Here is a 26,645-nt window from a genome sequence, read left to right on the forward strand (position 1 = left end):
ATAAGGGAGAAGAACCAGTCTACTCAAGGCCAAGGCTTTCTACTTAGCAACAGTGATCAAGACAGTTTGGTATTGGCAGAGGATTAGACACACAGATCGGTGGAACAGACAAAGAATCCAAAAAGAGACCCAGAAAAATATGACCAAATGATTTTTGATGAAGATCCAAAATGGATAAAGAATGGGCTTTTCAACAAACAGTGCTTGAGTAACTAGGGAAGTGTGGGCTTACAAAAAAAGGTACTTTATACCTAACACATTACAAATAAAAAAAAAGCAAAACAAAACTCAAAATGGATCACAGACTTAAATGTAAAATGTAAAACTATAAAGCTTTCAGGAAAAAACAGGACAACATTTTCAGGAGCTCCTACTAGGCTAGACTTGGCACCAAAACACGTTGTATAAACTGAAAATTGATAAATTGGACTTTATAAAAATTAAAAACATTTGCTGGTAAAATATCCTAAGATGATGCAAAAACAAGGTACAGATTAGGAGAAAGTATTTCCAAATAATTCTGATATCTGATAGTCAATAAAGGACTCATACGCAGAATTTATTCAAAGAACTATTAAAGCTCATCAATAACAAATAAACAGTCTAATTAGATATTGGACAAAAGACATGAAAAGACATTTTACCAAAGATGGAAAATAAGCATATGAAAAGATGTTCAACACCACTGCCCACTAAGGAAATGTGAAATAAGACTCTCATTATATATCACCACCCTCCTATCAGAGCAGCAACAATAAAATTTAAAATAGGATCTATGTCAAATGTTGACCCAGATGCTAAGAAATTAGGTCTACGTTGCTGGTGAGAATGTAAAATGGTACAACCACTTTGGGAAGTAGTTGGGCAGTTTCTTAGGAGTGTCTTACTCCATTTGAGCTGCTATGACAAAATACCATAAACTGGGTGGCTTGAACCAGAAACATCTATTTCTTACAGTTCTGGGGGATAGGCAGTCTGAGATTAAGCCACTGGCAGGTTTAGTATCTGATGAGGGCTGGTTTCCTGGTTCACAGATGGCACCTTTTCGCTGTATCCTCACATGGTGGAGGACGAAAGGCAACTCTCTAGGACCTCTTTCTTCAGGGCACTAATCCCATTTATAAAGGCCTTGCCCATAAGATCTAATTAACTCCCTAGGGCCCAATCTCCTAACGCCATCACATTGGGGATTAGGTTTCAACATATAAATTTTTGGGGGTGACACAAAATTCACACTATAGCACTAGGATACACTTTTCATATGATCTAGCAATTATATTCTTGGACATTTATTTCAGAGAAATAGAAACATGTTCACACAAAAACCTGTATATGATTCTTCATGGCAGCTTTATATGTAATAACTCAAACCTAGAAACAACCAAAATATCCTACAATAGAAGAATGGTTAAACAAACTGTGGTGTATCCATACTGTGGAATACTACTCAATAATACAAAGAAACAAATTATTGATACATACAACTTGGATGGATCTCAAGGGCACTATATTGAAGGAAAAAAAATCCATTCTCAATAGGTCACATATTGTATAATTCCATTTATGTAAAATGCTCAATATTACAAAATTGTAGAACTGGAGACCAGAGTAATGGTTGCCAGGGGTTAGTGATGGATGGGGTCATGGGAGAGCAGTGGGTGTGACTTTAAAGGGACAACATGAGGGAGAACTTCGTTGTGATGGCACAGTTCTGTATCTTGATTGTGGCTGAACGTGCATCAGTCTACATCTGTGATAAAAACGGCATAGAACTTCATACACACATGCACACACATACATTGTACCAATATGGATTTCCTGGTTTTGATATTATACTATAGTTAGGTAAGATGTTAATCACTAGGGAAAATCAGAGAAAGTGAACACGAGACATTATGAAACTTAATTTTTTCAAAACAAGGTTTTTTGAAATGTTCTATTGCATTCTGGCTTCTATGCTCTGTCGCCTGGGCTGGAGTGCAATGGCGCAATCTTGGCTCACTGCAACCTCTGCCTCCCAGGTTCAAGCAATTCTCCTGCCTCAGCTTCCTGAGTAGCTGGGACTACAGGCACATACCACAGCGTCTGGCTAAGTTTCATATTTTTTAGTAGAGACAGGGTTTTGCCCAGGTTTTGCCCAGGCTGGTCTTGAACTCCTGACCTCAAGTGATTCACCCACCTGGGCCTCCCAAAGTGCTGGGATTACAGCCTACACCACAGTGCCTGACCTGGCCTCTATGGTTTCTGATGAGAAATCTACACCCTTTAAATAATTGTAATTTTATAAACAATGTCATTTTTCATTGCTGCTTTCAAGATAATTCCTTTGTTTCTAGTTTTCAGTAGTTTCCTTATGATGTCTCTAAGTGAGAATCTCTTTGAGCTTACTCTGTTTGGGATTCTCTGAGCTTCTCAAATCTACAAGTCTATGTGTTTTGCCAAATTCAGAAATATTTTTAATCATAATTTTTTCAAACATTTTTCAGCTCCTCACTCATTATCCTCTCCTCTTGGGACTTTAATGTTACAAATATTAAGCCATCATTTTCCGTCATTACGGGTCCTTCTGAGAGACATATTTACTTTCCAAGAATTGTCAACTTTTTGTCAAATCTGCATTGTTAATCCCCAACCCGGAGGAATACCTGTACACGCTCACCTTCTCTGCATTAATCCTTGGGTTCCCAAACCTGGCTAGTAACTGGTCAAAATGGGAATTCCTGGTTGTGTAGCGGGTTATAGTTCCGGGCCTCTATCACTTTCAGTACTGACCTCTTGTTGAAAAAATTTCACATTCCCAACAGCAACTCCTGTATTCAAGGTCTCATATTCCTCCCACAGAGCAGTGTGCTCACCCTGTGCTGGTAGCAACCTCAGAAACGCTCCATACAGAGTGGCTAGACGCCTCGCTACCACCTTTTCTTTCCCTCCTGGTCTTCTAATGATCCTCCTTTTCCCAACTAAACTCAGATTTACTTGCCTTAGGATCTTGTTGCTTCCTTGAGAATCTTGCTCCAAACTTTATCCTCCCCACCTTCCGCTCCAGTGGCTTCTTTTCTTCCAGTTGTAGACATCTTCAGGCACCTCCAAGACTTAAACAACAAGAACAAGAAAATCAGCCTCCAGAATCTCCCTTAACCTTGCTCTTTCTTCAAGTTGAAGCTATCTTGTTGAAGTTTTTCTGTCAGTACAGAATCTCTCAGTTACCCAATCCAAGAGTCTCTCTACATTGGTCCACCATGTCTCCCTGTTATTGAAATGCTCTCCCTTGCTTCCCTCAGCTTCTCATATACCTCCTTCTCTTTCTGAGCCTTGGATCCTCTTCCACTGACTCCTCATTGACTTTATCTATTTTTATAAGGTTTTTATTGAGGTCTAACATGCCATATTAGTCTGTTTTGTTTTGCTACGAAGGAATACCCGAGAATGGGCAATTTATAAAGGAAATATGTATATTTGGCTGATGGTTCTGCAGGCTGTACAAAAAGCATGGCACCAGCATCTGCATCTGGTAAAGCCTCAGGAAGCTTCCACTTAAGGCAGAAGGCAAAGGGAGAGTAGGCACGTCACAAGGTGAGAGGAGAAGAGGAGGAGGAAGAAGAGCGGTGGGAGGAGTGCCACTCTCTTAAACAACCAGTTCTAGCATGAACTAATAGAGTGAGGACTCACTCATCACTGCAGAGAGGGCACCAAGCCATTCCTGAGGGATCCGCCTCCATGACCCAAACACTTCCCACTAGGCCCCACCTCCAACGTTGGGGGTCACATTGCAGAATGAGATTTGGAGGGGGCAACATCCAAACTACATCACATGCATACAGTAAAGTGCATAAATATTAAGAGCTGGGTGAATTTTTGCACACATACATAGGTGTGATGGCCACTGTGCATGAGATGCAGGCTACTCCCAGAAGTGCCTCTGTGTCCCTCCCCAGCCAATCCACATTTTCCCTTGCTCTTCAGTAACGACTGCTCTGACCCCTATCCACATGGATTATTTCTGCCTGTTCTAAAACTTCATATAAATGGAACCATGTAGTATGTCTTCTTTTGAGCCTGCTTTTTTTTTTTTTTTTTTTTTGAGACAGATTCTCACTCTGTCACCCAGGCTGGAGTGCAGCGGTGCGATCTTGGCTCACTGCAACCTCCACCTCCTGGGTTCTAGCAATTTTCTGCCTCAGCCTCCCGAGCAGCTGGGATTACAGGCGTGCGCCACCACACCCAACTGATTTTTGTATTTTTAGTAGAGACAGAGTTTCATCATCTTGGCCAGGCTAGTCTTGAACTCCTGACCTCAAGTGATCCACCCACCTTGGCCTCCCAGCGTGGAGATTTCAGGCATGAGCCACCACGCCTGGCCGAGTCTGCTTTATTCTACACATCATGGTGCCTAGTGGATTCACCCATGTTTCTGTGTGCATCTGCAGTTCATTCCTGTTTATTGGTAGGTAGTATTCCATTGTGTGAACATGCCATGATTTGTTTACTCATTCCACTCCTGATGGACATTTGAGTTTTTTCCCCTTAGGCTTTTTGCAAATTCAGCACCCTTCCATATTTTGTCTTCATCTTTCTTCAAGGTACCTCTTTTTTTTTTTTTCCCTCAAAATAATCCAGAACAATAAGCATTCAACCTTCCCTGGAACCGGCCTTTTCCTGCTGCCAGAGCAGTAGCTAACACAGTTTCTGGCATCAGGAGGGTAAGTCAAAGTTATCAGTCAAAACACACTAGGAGAGAAAATGGAAATTGGTATGCAGCAGCGTATAATTAAGCAATCGCAAGCTTTGGGAGGCATGAAGGGGAAGCTCGGGGCCAGCCTCTCAGCTGTGAAGTTCTGCAGGTAGAGTCCGTGGCAAGCGGGGACAGCAGGCACAGCGGACGCCCCAACACTGCAGCTCTCTGAGCCCTGCAAGTCTCTAGGCTGGGGCTGGGCTCCCTGGCCCTCTGCCTAGAGCCCTTAGGCAACCAAAATGAGAGCCCAAGAGAGCCAAGAGCCACAAGGTTATTTTTCTAAGACGTAAAGTGAATTATGTCATCCACCCAGACCTCTTTGTCCAAGAGAACAACCTCGAGTCTCCTCCTTCAGGACCCTCAGATAGATCTTTCCAGAAAAAGAGTAGGGGAAAGAGAGAGGAGGAGACACTGGAGCTACAGGGCTGGAGCAGCTGGATGGGCCTCTGACAGCAGAGGGAGGGGCAACTGCATAGGGAAACAGAGAGGGACAAAGTGTGTTATGCTTAAGAGAGCTTGAGGGCTATAAAACTCAATGTTTACGTGAATATAATCAAAGGAAAGGGGAAAGATTTGGGAGAGAGACACCCGAGAAAACCCCAAGAAGCCACAAGACCTAGACAACAACTGCCAATCTGGTAATGACTGGGTGTGCTGTGGAGTTGGTGTTTATCCCAGACAAAGCCAGTGCTTTCCTGAGATCTGGTGACAATTTGGGGCACATATATTTAGGGAGGAGGACAAGCCCTGGGAAGAGGTTTTGAGTCAGGAGACCTGGGGTTGGGCCTCAGCCATGTGGTCCGCGGTTCCCCAGCTCTGACAGCAGTGTCCCTTCTGCTGGCAGAGTCTCCGCCTGTGAGTGGCAAGCAGGCCAGCCCAGCTCCACTGGCCCTTCTGGATCTAAGGAATCTGTCTTCTCAGGCCCAGGCTTGCAAAGGCTCTGGCTGAACTTCATGGTGACCTTGCCAGTGCACACCTGAGCCACACCTCATTGCTTTTGAGTATATCTGAACCTCAGGCAACGTTTGGTTTTATTCCTAACCTCTTACTGCAGAACAGAGGAAGCCAGTTTAGAGTCAAATCCTCACGAGGCTTCTCTTATTCCAGAGTATTTATTCGCTTGATGATTTTGAACCATTTATTTGGACACACAAAGTTCTATCTGGGAAACAACCATTGACTCCAACGTCCTCAAACAGTGCTAGTTTTGGATGCTGACAGGGTCTCTAATAGGAGGCAAAGAAACGTAGCACCCAGCCAGGCAACTGCAAGGTTGAATGTGAGAGTCTAGCTTTTTGAGAATCCTTCTAAAAGCCATGCGATAAGGGATTGTCACAGTGAGGATAACAAATTCACATCTAAGGGATGAAGGTAAAACTTACTCCGATGCTCTGCAAATGGCTGTGGGGGGTTGCTCTTCCTGGGAAGTACCCCTCAGACTTGGAGTCACTGCATCCTACTTGATTTAACTGAAGCAAAGGTGACGTATTCATCAACAAACTGTGACATAATTAAAAAGAGATCTTGTGTCAACAAAGATGCTGGTGCTGTAAAGGAGGTGAGTAATGTGGGAAAAAGCAACGTTTCCAAACTCAGGTAGTTTTATTTTATTTTATTTTATTTTATTTTATTTTATTTTATTTTATTTTATTGTCTGAGATGAAGTTTTGCTCTGTCACCCAGGCTGGAGTGCAGTGGCATAATCTCGGCTCACTGCAACCTCTGCCTCCCAGGTTCAAGTCAATTTTCCTGCCTCAGCCTCCCAAGTAGCTGGGACTACAGGCATGCATCACCACACCTGGCTAATTTTATTTATTTATTTATTTATTTATTTATTTATTTATTCATTTTTTGAGGCGGAATCTCGCTCTGTCGCCCAGGCTGGAGTGCAGTGGCCAGATTTCAGCTCACTGCAAGCTCCGCCTCCCGGGTTTACGCCATTCTCCTGCCTCAGCCTCCCGAGTAGCTGGGACTATAGGCGCCTGCCACCTCACCTGGCTAGTTTTTTGTATTTCTTAGTAGAGACGGGGTTTCACAGTGTTAGCCAGGATGGTCTCGATCTCCTGACCTCGTGATCTGCCCGTCTCGGCCTCCCAAAGTGCTGGGATTACAGGCTTGAGCCACCGCGCCCGGCCTAATTTTTTGTATTTAGTATAGATGAGGTTTCACCATGTTGGTCAAGCTGGTCTCGAACTCCTGACCTCAGGTGGTCTGCCCGCCTCAGCTGCCCAAAGTGCTGGAATTACAGGCGTGAACCGTGGCACAGGGCCTATTTTATTTTATTTTATTTTTTATTTCATTTTTTGAGACATAGTCTTGTTCTGTCACCCAGGCTGGAGTGCAGTGACACAATCTCAGGTCACTGCAACCTCTGCCTCTCAGGTTCAGGCAATTCTTGCACCTCAACTTCCCAAGTAGATTGGACTACAGGCACCCACCACCACACCTGGCTACATTTTTGTATTTTAGTAGAGTCAGGGTTTCACCATGTTGTCCAAAGTCTCAAACTGAGCTCGGCCTCCCAAAGTGCTAGGATTACAGGCATGAGTCACTGTACCAGGCCATACTTATGTAGTATTTTAAATATGCACGAGTAACTATGTTGCTAGTTAAACAGATACTTGACTATTCTCTCTATATGCCAAAAATTATTTATAACATCACTTAAAATTTTTCTCATTGAAAAAGTCACATATGCAGTTATATTAAAATCAGCATATGCTATATTCTCTAATCTAGAAATAGAAAATGTCCAAGATACCTGACTAGACCTAGTCTGTGCAGTTCTCTGGAATCCTTCTGAATCAGCTGCTACTCTGAAGAAGACCACTACACACATGACGGACCCAGCCCACCCTTGGCCCAGGCCCTGGTGCACCTAACTTCAGTGCAGACCCACCCCTTTATCAACTGCATTGGAGTGGGTCTTCAATCATGTCCCATGGTCCCTATGGCAGATGCCACACAGGTTGCAGTGGAAGATCTTCAGGTGACTTGGTGACAGGTTCATGACCATCTGGTTTCAAGGTGGGCGGTCAGGCAGTTACCAAACGGGCTCTGTGGGACCAGAGTTTGGGTGTGTGTGTGAAGTTGGAGGTGGTGGAAAGAAGGCAGAGTGACTATCCTCATGGTGCTGGCAACAAAGAGTGGCAAACCCGCATTTTGGGTCTTTCCTCTTCTTTTATCTTCCTCACTGGCTACTGTCATCTGTAAAGAGCTCCAAGTCTTCATGTATAGAAAGCATTCAATGGGCGAGGAAGGCCCAGTCCCTACACTGGGGGATCTGCTGGCTCTATAGTTCAGAGACCCACAGCTGGAAGCTACATCCTCAGCATTGAGAGTGTCCAGCTGCGATTAGTGTCTATCTCAAGTCTTGGGTCCTTGGTTGCTCAAAGGTGCCTGGTACCTCCCTGCAGAAAACATGGGGGAAGAGCTACATGACAAGTCACAACAAGCTCTCTGGAAATATCTCCCAGGTGCCCTCTTCTAGAAAGAAATGCTTCTCTGTCAAATGCAGGCCTCTCTGTGGGTCTCTGGACCTTCCTATATAGGCTAGGCTCTGGACGTCTACACCAGCCTTGTAGGCACACCCTTCCCAGTGCTGAGAGGTTGTTTACAGCAGGGCCGCGCATCCTTTCTGAGGCCAAAACCGAAACAACAACAGAAACAACATAAAACCCCCTTTCTGAACCACAGCTCTGGCTTGGCGTGTAATTTTTGAGAATACACTTCTCCATTCCTTGAATGGTTACCTTTGTCTTTATGGCCCTGCTATTTATATGCTCTGAGAACTCTCCAGAAACTCCTTTTCCAAGAAATGAGCTAGCCCTTCAGTGGCCATGTTTACAGAATTTCCTGTTTTCATGATATCTGAAGAGGACAAAACCTTGGTACCTTCCAAAATAATCAGAGTTTCTGACAAACCTTGTGGACCAATGTTACTGCATTCCAACTACGCGCAAACTACCTGTCACATCCAGACCTCAAAGCCTCGCCCAATTCCTTACTCTTCAGTTATTTCCTTCGCTTTCCCCCAGTGCTGTAGCTGTGGTGTGAGAATGGAGTTTCCACTTGGCAGCTGAGATCTGGAGTTAGAGTGGAGGAAAGTGGATCAATTTCCCCTCTCCCCTATAGACATAAGTATGCATGTACATATACCTGGGCCCATTTGAGGACAAGCCATCCATTATGCAATGAGGTCATAGATGGCACTCCAGTCCTGGTGAGTGTTGTGGTACAGTGGGGAAAAAAAAGAAGTCTCTGGAGCCGTAAGGACAGAATCCTGGCTCCATTAGTTGTGAGAAGTGATCACATGCTTACTGAGTCTGTTTCTTCATCTGTGAAATGGATTGTTGTGAGGACAGAGATAACATATGATCCCATGTTATGGGATCAATAGATGGCAGCAGCTATTGGTGATGACGATGTCATTTTCATCATCATTACTGTCATGGCTAGTAAGCCTACAGATCTTTAAAAAATAGCTCCTGGGCTATAAACTAATTTCCAGCTAACATTCTTACTGGGTCAAAATGATGTTAGGTCTAAATTTTTCAGGTTCTGGGTCTGAGCTACAGAGATTTATACACTGCATGTTGTTGTCAGCAAAGATTATGGGCTCTGCCCCATGTGTGAGTGCACATGTGTATGTACACAAGGCCTCCTATAGACAATGCATTGTGTCCATTGTGCCACAGAGCCAGCTAGGCCCTCTACAGAGAATGAAGTCAACCTCTTCCTGTACCTTCATGGGTTAAATAAAGCAGGATGAAAGTATTTGTTCTCTCTTTTTCAGGATCTCACCATCAGATTAGCCACCCTTTGCTGAGACATTTAAGAGTTTGAACACACACACACACACACACACACACACACACTTGCACATAGGACAACTATTTGGAGTCAAATAAAGCAGGCAGATTGTGGAGGAGAGTCAACACTTACAAAAAGAGAATGGCAGATGACCCAGATGTTAGAATTAGCAGGTAAGGATTTTAACTACGTTCAGTCATGTAAAGGAAAAGATACTCCTAATGAATAAAAAGTTGTAAAATTTCGTCAGAAAAATACAAGCTATGAAAAGCAACCAAATAAAAATTCTAGACTAAAATGTAAAATATCTGAAATAAAAATTCATCCTCTAGCAGAATAGAGACAACATAGGGAAGAATCCATGAACTTGAAAAGGGGTCAAATGAAAATGATCGAATCTAAAGAAAAGAGAGAAAAATGGCAGAGAAAAAAATGAACAGTTTCAAGGACTGGTTCAAAAATATTAAAATGTCTAACATAGGAGTAATTGGAGTTCTAGTTATTCTAGTAATTCGTACTCTTACTTCTAGGAAGGAAGAGAGTAAATGGAGCAGAAATAAATTCCCAAATGTGATGAAAGGCATAAAACTTTTGATTCAAGAAGCTCATCATACTCCAACCAGAGTAATACCTGGAGACATCATAGTTATACTGCTGAATTCATAAATAAGGGAAAAAAGATGGAAATCAACTAAATAAAAATGGGACATCACGTGGAACAAAGAAGCAATATTTGCTGATTTCTGATAAACAAGGGAGGCCAAAAGATAGTGAAACAACATCTTTAATGTGCCAAAAAGGAAATGTCAACCCAGAATTCTACATACAGCAAAATTATCCTTCAAGAATGAAGGCAAAATAAAGACATGTCAGAAGGCTAAGAGAATTCATCACCAGTAGACCTGTATTATAAGAAATACTAAAGGAAATTCCTTTAGTATTTCTTGAAGGGAAATGATACTGTTGGAAATAGTGAATTTCTAGACAAATAGAAAAGACTGGCGCTTTTTCTCTTAATTTATTGAAAATACGTATGATTGTTTAAAGCAAAATTTGTGTCTTATGGGGTTTGTCACTTAGGTGTGATGCCTATGAAAATTACAGTATAAAGAATGATTAGGGATGGGTGGTTTTATGTAACTGCAAGGTTTCTACATTACATAAGTGGCACAATCTTTCTTTTCTTTTTTTTTTTTTTTTTTTGAGACAGAGTTTCACTCTGTCACCCAGGCTGAAGTGCAGTGGTGCCATCTTGGCTCACTGCAAGCTCTGCCTCCCAGGTTCACGCCATTCTCCTGCCTCAGCCTCCTGAGTAGCTGGGACTACAGGTGCCCGCCACCACACCCGGCTAATGTTTTGTGTTTTTTTTTTAGTAGAGACAGGGTTTCACTGTGTTAGCCAGGATGGTCTCAATCTCCTGACCTTGTGATCTGCCCGCCTCGACCTCCCAAAGTACTGGGATTACAGGTGTGAGCCACCAGGCCCGGCCAAGTGGCACAAATTTTAATAGGTTGTGAAAAGTAAGGGAAATGCATTATAATCTCTACACAATCAATTTAAAAAGCAAAGAAGTGGCTGGGCACGGTGGCCCATGCCTGTAATCCTAGCACTTTGGGAGGACGAGGCGGGTAGATTGCCTGAGCTCAGGAGTTTGTGACCAACCTGGGCAACACGGTGAAACTCTGCCTCTACTAAAGTACATACAATTAGCTGGGCATGGTGGCGTGCACCTGTAATCCCAGCTACTTGGGAGGCTGAGACAGGAGAATTGCTCGAACCCAGGAGGTGGAGGTTTCAACGAGCTGAGATCATCTCCTCGCATTCCAGCCTGGGTGACAGAGTGATACTTTGTCTCAAAAAAAAAAAAAAAAAAAAAAAAAAAAAAAAAAAAAAGGAGGTAAATAAGTATAGCTAGAAATAGGTAAATTAAGAAATAATTCTAAAATATGTTATAATACGTTGAAAAGAAAGCAGAAAAAGAATAAAGGAACAGAAATTAGAGGGGATGTAGTCAGAAAACAAATGGTAAAATGAAAGACATATGTCCAAATGTGTCAATAATTCTTTTAAATGCTTATGGACTAAAAACTCCAATTAAAAACAAAGATTGTCAAAATGGATAAAAAAGCTGTCTTTAAGGGATGCTTTTTAAACAGAAAGAAACAGATATATTAAGAGGAAATAAATAGAAAAAGAAATACCATGAAAAGAGTATAAGAATATAGGACTGTTGAAGTGGCTGTATTATTATCAGATGACATTAAATTCAAAATAAGAGTGTTGCCAGACATAGAGTGGGATATGTTATAATGGTAAGAATTAAGAATTAATTCATCAGAAGACATTATAATCATAAATGTATATAGGCCTAGTAACAGAGCTTCAAAATATATGAAGCAAAAATGACAGAATTAAAAGAAGTAGACAATCCCACAATCATAGTTGGAAATTTTAACATCTCTCAATGACTGTTGATAGAAAAACTAGGCCTAAAATCAGTACAGATATAAATGATCTATATAATATCACCATCATCTTGACTTAATTAATATTTATAGAAAACTACACCCAATCATTGCAAAATATACCTTCTTCTCAGGTGCACATGGAGCTTTTCTCAAGGTAAAGCATATGTTAATCCATCAAATAAGTCTTGATAAGTTGGAAAGAACTGAAATCCTACAGAGCATTTTCTCTGACCACAATGGAATTAAGTTAGAAATCAGTAACAATAAGATATCTAAGAAGACTCCACATGTTTACAAACAACTCACTTATTTAAAACAAACAAACAAACCATGAATTAAATAAAAAATCACAAAGAAAATTAGAAAAGCCTTTGAGCAGAATGAAAATGAAAATGTTACATATGAAAATTTATGAGCTCTAATTAAAGCAATGTTTAGAAGGAAATTTAGAGTTTTACATACTTACATTGGAAAGAGCAAAGCTCTAAAATCCATAACCTAAGTTTCCACCTTAAGAGTCTAAAATGAGGGAAGAAAGAAAGGAGAAAAAAAGTAAGAAAGGAAGGAAGGGAGAAAGGAGGAAAGGAGGGAGAATGGAAGGGAGGGGAAAAATACAAGAAAAGGAAAGAAAACCCAAAGTAAGTAGAAAGGAAAGAAATTCTATATATAATAACAGAAATAAATGAGATAACAACAAAGAATAGAGAAAATTAACAAAGCCAAAAGTCTGTTCTCTGAAAAGATCAACTCTAAGTAGACTAATTAAGAAAAAGAGAGAGAATACAAATAATCAATATCAGAATGAAAGAGGAGTTATCACTGAAAATGCTACAAGCATTTTTAAAAAGCATAAAAACATTATGCTAACAAAATAGACAACTTAGATGAAATAGACAAATTCCTTGAAAAACACAATGTACCGTAACTCATGTATGAGAGGCTATTGAATTTAATTAAATTAATTAATTTATTTTTTGAGACAGGGTCTTGATCTGTTGCCCAGGTGTAAGTGCTAAGGTGTTGTTCCAGTCACTGCAGCCTCGACCTCCCGGGCTCAAGTGATTCTCCAACCTCAGCCTCCCAAGTAGGTGAGAGGTGCAAGCCACCATGCCTGGCTAAGTTTTGTATTTTTTGTAGAGACAGGGTTTTATCATGTTGTGCCAGGCTGATCTCGAATTCCTGAGCTCAAGAGATCTGCCCACCTCAGCCTCCCAAAGTGCTGGGATTACAGGCATGCGCCACTGTGTCCAACCAAAATGTATTATTTTGTAAAATCTTCCACAAAGAAAAGTTTGGTCAAGGTTATCTCATTAGTCCTGTAAAACATTTAAGGAAGAAATATAATAGTATCATTATTTCACAAACTCTTTCAAAAACAGAGGAGGCAAGAACACTTACCAACTTATTTTAGGTAGTCTTAACTATTGCAATAGTGTAAGTAAAAAAAAAAAAGTAAAGGCGTAACGATTTTAAAAAGAAGAATTACAACTCACTCTTCACATGATGTGATTGTTTATGTGGAAAATCTTAAGAAATGCAAGAAACAAGTATTAGAACTAATACATCAATCGAACAAAGTCACAGGATACAAGGTTAATATTAAAATATCAATTATACTTTTCTATATCAGCAGCAAGAATTTGAGAAATGAAATTAGAAAAACAATTTTATTTACAGTATCTTCAAAAAACATAAAATACTCATGAATAAACAACAAAAGATGGACAAGATCTCTATGTTGAAAACTAAACCATTATTGAAAGAAATTAAAGAAGACACACACACACACACACACAGAGTATCATGTTTGCAGATTGGAAGACTCAATGTTGCTGAGGTGTCAATTCTCCGCAAATTGATCTGCAGAGTTATTGCAATCCCAGTAATAATGCTAGCAGACATCTGTTGTAGAAATTTACAAATTGATTCTAAAATTTATATAGACATGCAAAGAATCTAGTGTATCTATAACAATCTTGAAATAGGAAAATAAATCTGGAGTGCTCAAACTACATGAGTTTAAAACATTATAATACCAACATTGTTGGTTTTATAATCAAGACAGTATGTTACTGGCATAGGGATTGACAAATAGATCAGTGGATCTAACAAGAGAGCTGGAAACAGGCCCATGGTTACGTGGTCATTTGTTTGCCAAAGGTACCAAAGCAATCTATGGAGGAAGAAAAGTCTTTTCAAGAAATGGTGCTGTACTAACTGGATGTTCAGATGGAAACACACGAACAAAGAAAACTTTAACTTATTTCTCACATCATATACAAAAATTAATTCTAAATTATTTCAGAGTTAAATATAAAATCATAAAACTTTTAGAGAAAATATAGGAGAATATCTTCATAACCTGGAGATAGGCAAATGTTTGATAGACAAACAGGCCACAGAAAGCAATAAACAACAGAAAATGAAAAAATTTGTCCCTGTCAAAATTAAAAGCTTCTGCTGATAAGCGATACCATTAAGAAAATAAATAGGCAAGCCATAGATGAGGAGAAAATATTTACAAAACATCTGAAAAAAGGATTGAAATCCCGGGTTTATAAAGAACTCTCTTAACTAAATAGTAAAAAGATAAACAATCAATCAGAAATGAATGAAACAGTTTGCATAGACAGTTCACAAAAAAGATACTCAAATAGCCATTAGGGATATGAAGAGATACTTATCATTACTCATCAGGGAGATAAAAATTAAAACCACATTGAGATACTTCTACACTTTTAACTTAAATATTCGTAAGGATGTGGTAACTTCTTATAAAGCTATACAAACACCTACCCCCTCAGCAGTTCCACTCCTGGGGTTTTTCCCAAGAGAAATGAAAATTATGTTTACAAGAAGAATCACCGAGAGGAAAACTGGAAACATCAGATGTTCATCAACAGGAGAAAGAATAAGCAAACTGAGCTTCATAGAATGGAATATCACTCAGCAATAAAAAGGAGCAGTTCAAGAGATTCTCATGCCTCAGCCTCCCCAGTAGCTGGGATTACAGAGATGCACCACCACGCCTGGCTAATTCTCGTATTTTTAGTAGAGACAAGGTTTTGCCATGTTGGCCAGGCTGGTCTCAAACTGCTGGCCTGAAGTGATCCGCCCACCTGGGCTTCCCAAAGTGCTGGAATCACAGGCGTAAGCCACTGTGTCCGGCCTACAAATAACTTTTTTAAATTAAAAATGTGGTTCCCAGATGCAAACACAGTGCGTGTGCTTTGTTCAAATCACCTAAAAATAATAAGACATTTTTAGAGTATCAGGCATCCTTTGATTTATTTACTAATATTTATTGATTGCCTAAGAGATAAGGCACAGTGAAGCTGGCAGATACACATGTATCTCCTCGCCTTCAAGGAACTTAAAATGGACATGAAAAGTGGTCCACAGGAAATTGAAACCATGAAAGAGGTTTTAAATAATGGACTTGGTGAGTGTATATACATATGTTATAGACAAAAACCCAAACAGCCTTCACTCTTGCTCTCTCTCTCTCCTTCCTATCCCATTCCCTCCCACCTGCCCAGTATCACCCAGAATCTGTACTATTTCTCTAACTCATGAGACAGGGAAGTCAGGTGTAGTGAGTGTGGCCAGGGTGGGTGGATGTTTGAATGGACCCAGCCTGACTCTGGGAACATGTTAGGGTCTTTGAGGAACCTTCTGAGCCTTGCGTCCACATGCAAGGTCGCAACTGCAGTGCAGCCTGTGGCTTTCCTGACCCTCCCTGCAGCTGGTGTGAGGAATGGTCCTTGGTAAACATGTTTTTCTTGGTTCCAGACGTGCTTTTCCCCACAGCTGTTCTCTTCTGGCATCCAGGTTCAAAAGCACGACCTTGGTCTTCCCCCTCCCTGGGGGCCCTAATGCAAGGCTGTGTGGTTTTTGGACCCTTGGGCTGCTTTCCACCAGAGGCTCCCTTGCTCTTCCCACCAGGAAGCATATACGTTCACAGGGCCTGCGAGAGCACAGGAGCCACCGAGGGAGCCTCCTCCCAGGGTTCTGTGGTTGAGGGTAGATGAGAAAGATGAAGGCCAGGGATGGGGGATACTGGCAGGTCCTCTCCATGAAACATCATCTACTCATCCTTCTCCTCCTCCCGTGATGTGGGCAGGCCCACGCTCAGATGCAATGATTTTGATACTCTGAGATTAAGCTTCCACTGCAAGAAAATGGGACTCAGAGCAGAAATTATGTTGTTGCTCACCAAAATGAAGGCTATGGTCTTATACTAGGGCAGCCACCGACTCAGATTTCTACACCTTACTCCTACATGATGGAAGCTTCATTAAAAAAAAAAAAAAAGTATACAAATAAAAACAAACATACAAACAAAATACCCAAAACAGAACAGATAGAACCAAGGAAAGAACAGGGATAAAAACAAACATCCCTTCAATTTCCTTTTTGACTGTTTTTTCTTGTCCTATGGGAGACTGACAGCCAGTTGTAGTGGAAAGAGCACTGGATAGGGAGTCTGGAGAGCTTATCCCTGTTTCCCACTGTGGGACCCCAGGCAGATCACAGCCCTTCCTGGGACCTCCATCTCCTCCTCATCTGCTCCAGCTCCCTTGAGATGCCATGATTCATGAAACTGCCTTGGCCATCATATGATACACATCTGTGGGGTTAAAGAAGGCATCTCACAGGAAGGGTAAAGAGTCACAGCAGCTGAGCACTTTCTGCATATCAGGCCTCGGCTAACTGCCTGTGTGAGATAGAAATGTCATTTTACAGATGAGGAAACTGAGGCTTAGAATGCTAAGTACCATGCCTGAGTGAATCAGGATTTGAATCCACACGGACATCAGACTTTCACATACATTGGCCCAGGCACAGTTTGAGACTGAAATTAAGAAATTGCCTTTTGGGCCGGGCGCGGTGGCTCACGCCTGTAATCCCAGCACTTTGGGAGGCCGAGGCGGGGGGATCGCAAGGTCAGGAGATCGAGACCACGGTGAAATCCCGTTGCTACTAAAAATAGAAAAAATTAGCTGGGCGCGGTGGCGGGCGCCTGTAGTCCCAGCTACTCCGGAGGCTGAGGCAGGAGAATGGCGTGAACCCGGGAGGCGGAGCTCGCAGTGAGCCAAGATCGCGCCACTGCACTCCAGCCTGGGCGACAGAGCGAGACTCCGTCTCAAAAAAAAAAAAAAAAAAAAAAAAAAGAAATTGCGTTTCACATCATTCTGATTGGTTTGGTGGTCATAGTTGCTGTTTTTCTGCCATAATTAGAATCCTGCTGGAACCACACCCACCGCGCTTGAAAGGTATTACTCTAGTGCACTTCAGTGTTTGCTCCTGGGGATCGCATTATACCTCTGGGAGGCAAGATGCTTTAACAAAGAAGCACAACTGAGAAAAGAATGTCTGTTGCTTTCTGGATAAAGTATCAGTCATTTCATTGCAGTTTGCTAATCTTAAATGTAACTTTTAAAATACACTTGTGATTTATTTTCTTTTTTAGAGTCAGGTGGAGTCCCGCATTTGTGGGACTTCATTTTTGTTTGCAAATACAATACTTTGAATAAAGATGTGGTGTGGAGCAGGCATGATGCCCTAACCAGTGCAGCCGAAGACGTGGGCTGTCCTGCCTGGGTCTCCTTTCTGGCCTGCCTGTGGAGGAAGGGGTAGAGGGCAATGTAGGGATGAGAGCCAGGGCCTGGGTGTGGGGAGAGTTGATAAGGTAGTGATCCCATGAACCCAGGTCCTGGAAGAGAAACAGGCAAAACTAGAAGGAACTAATTATCATCCAGTAGAATGTTCCTGGTGAGGATGTGGACTTTATTCAATTATCCAGAATTGAATGAATCAGTTCCCTGCCAGGGTGATCAACTCAGCCTTGCTTACCTGGGACTTTCCTGGCTTTAAAACCCAAAGTTTCCTGGGAAATTTCTCTGTCCAGGCAAACTGGGATGGTTGATCACCTTACCTGGGACTGACTCATGCTTGGCCACTGAATCTCCAACCACAACTATCCACCTATTTTACAGCCAGGCGATTGAGGGAGCCTTGTGTTGACGTTAGAGTTGTGAACATGGTGACTTGAGCTGTAATTTTGTCTCTGGGGCCATGGGATTGTTTTCAGTCCCTGGACATAGGACCCTCATGGACCCCATCTCTTTCTAACCTGTAGGTGCCATCAGCCCCTGCTGTAGGCTCGGGCACGCCCTTTCTGGTTAAACAGTGAGGATGGACAGAGCATAGAATAGCCTCCTAGTCTTGGTAGCCGGTGTGCAGAAGATGGTCCCGAACCTCATGGTGCTCCTTCTTTCTGACCTCGGGCAGAGGCCATCCTACAGACAGGAATTTGGAGCCGCAGCTGGAATAGGGTCGGTGCCCTGCCTCTACTCCTTGGTTCTAGAAAAATCAATCCAAGAGTTTGGCATGTTGTACAGCACCCATTCCCCATATAGTCATATAAGTGTCTGTTTTCGGCACAAGACAGACCCTTTTTCCACTCTGTCCCATGAGGGTCCATTCCCCCATTCTCCAAGCTCCCCTGAGAGAGGCAAAGGCCCCTGTGAGAAGCTGAGCTTTGAGGGTGTCCCTGTCCTGGGAGAGCCATTTTGTATCAGTGGAGGCAGAAAACACCAACTGGGGGACAAAAGAGATTTAAGTGGGCCTGCCTAATACAGCACATTAATACATGCGGATACAACGTTAATCTAAAAGAGGCCCTGTTCATAGGTGACTGTGCAGCACTAAAAGCATCTGAAATTTTAGTCCTCAATTTAACTATTTTTTTAAGTTTGTTGTTGTTGTTGTTATTGTTTTGTTTTGAGACAGGGTCTAGCTCTGTTACCCAGGCTGGAGTGCAGAGGTGTGATCCCGGCTCACTGCAGCCTCTGCCTCCTGGGCTCAACTGACCCTCCGGCCTCAGCCTCCCAAGCAGCCAGGACCACAGGCATGCACCACTGCGCTTGGCTGATTTTTGTATACATATATATTTTAGTAGAGACTGGTTTCGCCATGTTGGCCAGGCTGATCTTGAACTCCTGGGCTCAAGTAATTCACCCACCTTGGCCTCCCAAAGTGCTGGGATTGCAGGTGTGAGCCACTGCATCCCTCAATTTAACTCTTGAAAAGTGCAAAAATACTCTGTTCAGCAAGAGGCAGGGAGAGAAGTGTTGATATTTAAATGAGCTTAAAAGGTGAAAATTGCATCCGTGGCACTAGCAACAATTGAGAGCCTATTACAAAGAACACAGGCTTCACTTCCCAAAGTGGAAAGACTAGCAGGGACTTCATAGCCTCTTTGATAAAACAAAATTAAAGGCAATATAATTTAAAACCATCCTATCAGTATTATTGGATATAGTTCAGATTATGAAGTCATGGTACTGTTGAGAAAAAACAGTCACCAGATTCTCTTCTTTATGGGCCTGTGGGGCTGGGATGAGGAGATACAGTAAATCATGACACAAGGTCAGTTTTGATTTTCCACTCTCAGACTGAAAAAAGTATATGGAGTCTGATGTTTGTTTTGGCTGAACCAAATGCTTTTTCAGTAAATTTAATGTTGAATGAATTATAAATAGGCTTTCATATTGAGGGCAGTTGCAAGGAGGTAAAGGGAAGAAGAAAAGTCACATTCCGGGCATCTGGGACAATTTTCAGCATGTAGAACCAAACATACAAAAGGCACTTATAACGTGTTTGCTAATGAGATGAAAGCAGTCTTGTGTTTCTAACTTGGAGACCAAGGTATAGTGCTAAGCACACAGTAGGCATTCAAATAAATCCTTTTTGTACTGAAATGCAAGCTTGACTGAACAAGCCTTGCCTGTGTTTGCTACCTCTGAACTCTTTTCTAATCTATTTTTCTCTAACTGATACTTCAGACACGAGAATCAAGTTACCTTATGTCATTAGAGCACAAGGAATATTCCTGCTGCTAGAGCCTAAGAAATTTGGTCTGTCTCCCAGACCATCACTCACACACACAAAAGAAGTGCAAACTGCACACTAACCCAACACCTAACTCAAGTCCAAATCCTAACCCAAGTCCAAGGTCATACACTCCTGACTGAAGAGCAAGGTTCTCAGGCACAAACACCAACCTCCACCATGACAGTGCACTGTCTGCTGCTGTTTCGCTCAAGACCCTCAACACTGGCTTAACTTGTCTGTAATCCTCTGCCTTTCTTGGAAGTTTAAATCATCTTTCTTCTCCCTGATACAATTCCCTTTAGGGTTGAGTCACTCAGCTCTTTCACTGTCTCACGAACCACACTCTTAGCTCTTAGTTGCATCTCCTGTCCCTCATCCACTGATCCCTCTTTTAGATTCACTGTGTCACAGTAATAATAATAATACATCCTGGGTGTCAGCTGTGCCTTTTTTTCTGCATCCTGCATGCATGGGGTCAGTCTGTTTTTAATCACATGCCACACTCAATACAGAACTCAATCCCTCTTGAAGATAACCAAAAAGGTACACTTTTCCAAAGCCATTAGTGAGAAGCACAGACTTTACAGAAGATAATGTAAAGAGACCATGAAAGGGGTTAACGTCACACATTCCAAAGATGGAAAAGTAATTCCCCACTGAATAATTTTTCTTTTTTCCCAAAGTTCTTTGTCTTTTGAGGCCTCGTTTCTGACCCTCTTCCCACTAGAATCTCCATCCTCACCCAGGAAAATCAACTCCCTGTCCTCTCTTACTTAGAGTAGCTTCTGTGTCCCTCTGAAGCTTAGGTGTCTAGCCTTGGCTTTTACTGGAATCAAGCTTAATTGAGGTCAGTTCTCTCAGAGTGGGTTCTACCCTATAGGAGTCTCATAAAATCTCCCTTGAGACATCACCTCCTCTATTATCATCACCACCACCACTGCCATCATCTTCACCATCATCACTACCACCACCACCACCATCACCGCCACCACCACCATCAGCACCACCACCAAATCACCACCACCATCACCATCACTGCCACCACCACCAAATCACCACCACCATCACCACCACCACCATCACCACCACCATCACCTTCACCACCACCACCTTCACCACCACCACCATCACCACCACCACCTTCACCACCACCACCACCAACACCACCACCATCACCACCACCTTCACCACCACCACCATCACCACCACCACCATCACCACCACCACCTTCACCACCATCACCACCAACACCACCATCACCACCAACACCACCATCATCATCATCACCATCACCACCATCATCATCACCACCACCACCATCACTGCCACCACCACCACCATCACCGCCACCACCACCACCACATCACCACATCACCATCACCACCACCACCTTTACCACCACCACCACCACCATCACCACCATCACCACCATCATCATCACCACACCATCACCACCATCATCATCACCACCACCACCACCATCACCACCACCACCAAATCACCACCAGCATCACCATCACCACCACCACCACCACCACCATCACCACCACCATCACCACCACCACCTTCACCACCACCACCATCACCACCACCACCACCATTATCACCACCACCATCTTCACCACCACCACCATCACCACCACCACCACCACCATCATCACCACCACCACCATCATCACCATCACCATCACCACAATCACCACCATCATCACCAGCATCACCACCACCACCACCACCATCACCACCACCACCATCACCACCATTACCACCACCACCACTATCACCACCATCACCATCATCATGACCACCACCATCACTGCCACCACCACCATCACTGCCACCACCACCACCACCATCACCATTACCACCACCACCATTTATTGAGTTAACATCTTGTGTCAGGCAAAGCACTCAGCATTTACAAATGGTAGTACAATGATCTTATGAGATAGGTAGCATAATTATTTCCATTTGAAGGGTGAGAACAGCAGAGTTCCGAGAACCACTTGTCGATAAGCAGAGTTCACCGTGATTCTCTGGCCTCAACTGGGCCCTTATTGCAGCTGCCACACTGTTGATTTCTTCCCAGTGGACTCCTTGCTGCATTCTCAATAGTTCCCCTAGAAAATCAGCAATCCCTTAATCCCAGGCCAGATGACCTCTGTGGTTTCTGTAAAATAGTTTCCTCGATGGGCCTTCTCTTTTATAAACAGCTGTTCTGCTCCATCCTCTCATTGCTAAGGCAAACATTTCTTGAATAGCACCTGTTCTAAGTATGTTTGGTGCATGACTGCATTTTTTCATTCAATCCTCTCTACAAACTGCTGAAAGCAGTGAAGTTGGTTCTGATAACATCCAGAACCTCCCCAGTTGATTCTGCTTCTCCAGACTTAAAACCCCATAGCGTCTTTGACTCTGTCACTTTCCATGACCCCTGTCCAAGTGAGGAACTCCTGGATTTCTCTCCTGTGGAGCCTGGTCTGCTCTACTGGGAAAAGTGACCTGTCATGCCTACGTGCTACCGGCACCAATGATGTCAGGGCTTACAAGGACCATCACTGTGAAATGCCTGGAAAACCCACTGAGAAAACTGCTTAAGGTGTATGTCCTACTAACTTCAAAACCAGAGAATGAGACAGTTGAGGACCCTTCATGTAGAAGCACCAACAGGAACAACAGCAGCAAGGCTGCAGAGAAGAGAGACAGACCTAAGGAAGCTCCTTATAAGTGGCTTTTTGTATGAAAATCTCTACCATGCCAACAAACAAATGAACACACAAACAAAACAAGCTCAATGCCTCAATTCTATAAGAGTTTCAGGAGACAAGCACAATATTAGCAAATGCCACATTGTAACCAACACCAGTATGCCATCCTGCTAACTTGGTTTCCTGCGAGAAGTCAGCTGTTGTTATTGAGGATTGCTTCTGTGGGATGAGTCACTTCTCTCCTACTGCTTTCAAGATTCTCTTTGTCTTTGACTTTTGATATTTTAATAATGATGTGTCTAGGTGTGGATATTTTTGAGTGTATCTTACTTAAAGTCCATTTTTTTTTGGTTGTATAGTTTAATGTTTTACATACAATTTGTTAAGTTTACAGACATTAATTCTTCACATATTTTTATCACCTTTCTCTTTTTATGCTCCTTCTGAGACTCCCCATTATGCATATGTTAATATGTTTCATAGAGATCTACAGGTTTCTGAGGTTCTGTTCATTTTTCTTCATTATTTTTTTTCTTTCTGTTTCTCAGTCTGGATAATCTCAAATGAACTATGTTCAAGATTGCTGATTATATCTTCCACCTGATCAAATCTGCTGTTGGGCCCCTCTTAAAATTTTGTTTTTAGTTATCTATTTAACTCTAGCATTCCTATTTGATTCTTTTTAATCATTTCTATCTCTTTACTGATACTCTGTGTTAGATGAAACACCATTTTCATACTTTAGTTATTTAGACATGGTTTTCTTTAACCCTTTGAACTAAATTTGAAGACTTTTTCTAATAAGTTTTATGTCTGGGCTTCCTCTGGAGCAGTTTCTATTCATTGGTTTTTGTCCTGTGTATGAGACATATTTTCTTGCTTCTTTACATGTCTTGTAATTTTCTGTTAAAACTAGACATTAAAATGTCATGTAATGTGGCAACTTTAAAAAATCAGATACTTTCTCCACTCCTCAGGTTATGTTGTTTTCACAGTTTGTTGGTGTTTTTGTTTTTTAGTAACTTTTCTGATATAATTCTGTTATAAGTCTGTATTCTTTGTCCTGTGTAGCCACTGATGTCTCTGCTTTGTTAGCTCAATGGTCATCTAATGATTGGAGAGAAATTTTTTTAAGGATCGGGAACCAGTAAGTCTCTGTCAATGAAAAAGAGTCATACTATGTACAATATTTGAAGAGATTTATTCTGAGCCAAATATGAATGACCAATGGCCCATGACACAGCACTTAGGAGATCCTGAGAACATGCGCCCAAAGTAGTTGGGTAACAACTTGGTGTTACATATTTCAGGGAGATATAAGGCATCAGTCAATATATGGAAGATGTATATTGGTTCGGTCCAGGAAGGTGGGACAAGTAGAAGTGGGGGTTTCCATATCATAGGCGGATTCAAAGGTTTTCTGATTGGTAATTGGTTGAAAGAGTTACTATCAACAGAAAGGAATGTCTGGGTTATGATAAGGGGTTGTGGACACCAAGATTTTGTCACGCAGATGAAGCCTCCAGGTAGCAGGCTTCAGACAGACTAGATTGAAAATGTTTCTTATCAGATTTAGAGTCTGTTCTGTTAGTAACTCCAAAAGGGAGGAGAGTACTACCAGGTTTGTCCAACTCTGCCTTCCCATCACGGCCTGAACTTCTTTTTCAGGTTAACTTTGGAATGCCCTTGACACAGAGGAGGGGTCCATTCAGATGGTTGGGGTAGGGGGACTTAGATTTTTCTTTTTGGTTTACATCTCCAAGTTTTTGCTGAGGTGCTCTACATGCATGTTGGGGAATGTCTTCCACACTCATCCAAGCAGTTGACAATTCCACCTTAAACTTAGATTTTGACAATATCTTCTTGTCCAGAACTTTAAGGGTGCCGTAGATGAGGGCTTAGGATCTTCTAAGATCTTTTCTGAGCCTGCACACAGCTCTGTGCATGTGCAAAGCCTTTCTTACTCCTGCTCATGGCCTTCCAGATTTCCCAGAATATGTCAGAGATTTTCAAAGCCTCTATGAACATCCATTCTCCAGTTTTCACTTTAAGTTTTTCAATTAGCCTATTGTTTGTTGCAACTATTATCCACTATCTCTAGCATCTGTGAAGTTAAACAATTGCCTCTAAATGTTTTAAACAAATGCCCCTGAAGAAATGGCTTTTCACACTGGGCAAACTCCAAGTCAGATTAAACAAAGACAGCCTTGCAAGTGGGATCTTTCAGAGAACCACTAGACAGGTTTTCTCTATGACTGGGGGCTGCTGGTTTTCAAGGCTACCATGAAGCTGGAGAGAGGGTGATAGGAATGGGGAAAGTTAAAATGTCACAAACCTCACTATTCTTAGTGAAATTCAGTTGTTTTGCTTGAGTAAACAATCCTTGGATGGCTGCAACACTTTGGTAAATTTCCAGAATTCTAAAAAGTTGGTTCTGATTATTTTTGTCACTTTTCTCATTACTTTTATAGAGGAGAGAATTTTGCTGAGATCATCAGATTGCATTATCTTTTCCAATATTGTCTAAATAAAATTAAAATATTAAATTATAAAGGCACATAACACACCATCTTACTAAAATGATTGGTCCATATAAACAAATTCCTTTGGATTTAAGTGGTCAGTCAAGTGACTCATACATCTTTTCTGACCACCATTCTTTGACTGCTTTTGCGGACTCTAAAGTCTGGGCTGTAGTGGACATGTATCCCCACTCCCTCCTCTGGGTGATCAGCACTGGATGCTTTTACTCAGCAGTTAGCATCAAACCCTCTCAGGTAGTAAAGTCTTCTGAGGATATAATGTGGCAGAGTTCACCAAACATCAAGAAAATTGCATGAACAGGCCCTTTCATTAGAGGGACATGCTCCTAATTGTTAGCAGACTTAGAATTTTCCACCTACTGTGGCTGCAACATTGATCCTGTAGGAGTATGGGAATGAAGAATAATGTTGCTCACTCTTGGGGAAATGGGTACCCAGGAGGACTTCAAGGTCCACCTTCTAACTCCTTATTCACATTTCATAATCTTTTCACTACTTTGATGCACAGGTGCTGTACTAATCTACAAAGCATTACTTGAGGGGCAACTCTGCCATGGAACTCATGCTCCTCTGTTAAAAGTCCCTTCCCAGCCTTTGCCATGGATCCCTTCTTTGATAAAATGCAGGCTACCAAAAGACTTGCTTGGATTATTAACTAATTTTAATTAATTCGTATTATTAATATTATTTAATTAATTGATACACCAATTGTAATGAATTCGTATGAACTATTTCACCTATACACATTTTTATTGAACTAAATAAAGCCTAATGAGGTTTCTGACCAAAGTAAACAGGCTTCTCCTCAACTCTAAAGAAAGAAACATGACGGTAGGAATGTACTGCATTCTTAGGGTTAGACTCAGATTTTCTATTGGTATTTTGTAATGTAGTATTTCAAGCATATATAAAAATGAATGTACCATCTACTTCTGTCACTTGATGCCAATCTTCTATATCACCCTTGCATCCATATCACACACACTTCTCACCCACTCCTGCTTTACCTTGAAGCCAATTTCAGTTCTTAGATAATTTTATTCGTGAGACATTCAGCATGTATCTCTAGAAGATAAGAGTTGTTCTTCCGTGACAGTTTTATTGAAGTATAATGACCACATAATAAATTGTACATAATTGAAGTGTGTATTTGAGAAGTTTTATGTTTATATCTCTGAAACTATCATAACAATTAACTAATGAACATGTCCATCACACCCAAGAGTTTCCTTGTGCTATTTTGCAGCCCAAAATACGTGCTGAATGCTTTAAAAATAAAATGTGACTTTAACCCTTCCCCTGCTGCTGTCCAACTCCTTCCCCCCATAGGCAATTACTGATCTGCTTGCTGTTACTGTAGATTAGTAGACTTCCTAGAATTTTATGCAACTAAAATCATATAGTAAATACTCTTTCTTTGTCCATATTCTTTTATTCAGCATCATTCTATTGAGATTCAATAATGCTGTTATAGGTATCAATT

The sequence above is a fragment of the Macaca fascicularis genome, chromosome 13 (genome assembly GCF_037993035.2).
Source record: "Macaca fascicularis isolate 582-1 chromosome 13, T2T-MFA8v1.1".
NCBI lineage: Eukaryota > Metazoa > Chordata > Mammalia > Primates > Cercopithecidae > Macaca > Macaca fascicularis.